A 1,048-nucleotide genomic window follows, 5' to 3' on the forward strand; every position below is an offset into this window, starting at 1 on the left:
TAGAGCCAGAAAGAACCAGGTACGCTTCGTAAAGCACATATTTAACCTTGACTTTCTGTCCCTTAGCAACTCACACTGTTGAAGAAGAAAATACTGACCCACTCCAAAAAGAAGTCCTGCTTTAAATGGATAACTGCAAGACAGACATTAAAAAAGCACAACTTCTCAAGTCTGATACAACGGGCAGGTTTCTAAAAGTACAGGTATGCTGAGAAAAGTTGTAGAAAACTCATTGGAAAGAAAGGGGTTTGGAGAAGTTGTGCCCCATTCAGCACTTCTGGACATGCAGTGTTGCTGGAAAAACAGCTCATCTCCCAAACTGTACTCAATTCATTATATAGCACTGTAGAGAGAAAGTAAAGTTTTCATGACCCTGCCAAAGGTTCTGAAACACAGACTTGATACAAAAAAAGGACAAAGTTTAACTGCGAAGCTCAACTTGGAGGCACATCACAGTTTTAAAACCTGAGGAATAACTGAAGTTAAAAAAAAAAAAAAAAGTTGGATACCAAACCATAGGTACCAAACTATTTGAGCTCTCTGCTTACTTTTGAAGAAGGCCTCATACTATTTGATGAAGATGCCACTTTGGACAAGTAGCTAATTGTTGTTTCTGGGAAGGTTGTGTGTTTTATGATTTCTCCACCTATTAACAGCCAACCTACCTGCCCATAGTTGTCTATGCCAGTTACTAATCTATTTAAATTTAATAAATCAAAAGCTGTCCTTAAGGACTGGCCAAGAGTCGTAAGTCCTTCAGCTTGAAGGTTTTTCAGTTCATTCATAAACGTTGCATGGTTTTCCTTCCAGCCAGCCTGAAAAGAGAAAAACATGAGAATATTTATTCTCCAGATACGAGCTTTGCTTTCCTATTAGGCTACAAAGCACCTTCCTTGCTGCACACAGCTCTCTACAAATGCTAAGAAAACACCTCGGGAGTTACTAATATTCGGTGCCGTTCCACAAAGATATGCTTCTCAGAGTTCTCCCATCTACTTAGGGCAGATTTATTCTTTTTTATTGCTATTATTATTTGTTCCACAGGACA

At 38.8% G+C, this 1,048-nt stretch overlaps 1 pseudogene; it reads right to left on the minus strand.

The window, feature by feature from the left end:
• Positions 1-665: 665 nt before the first annotated feature.
• On the minus strand, positions 666-833 carry LOC104271391 (annotated as a pseudogene).
• Between the last annotated feature and the right edge of the window lie 215 nt (positions 834-1,048).

Source organism: Apaloderma vittatum, unplaced genomic scaffold (genome assembly GCF_000703405.1).
Source record: "Apaloderma vittatum isolate BGI_N311 unplaced genomic scaffold, ASM70340v1 scaffold12040, whole genome shotgun sequence".
Classification (NCBI taxonomy): domain Eukaryota; kingdom Metazoa; phylum Chordata; class Aves; order Trogoniformes; family Trogonidae; genus Apaloderma; species Apaloderma vittatum.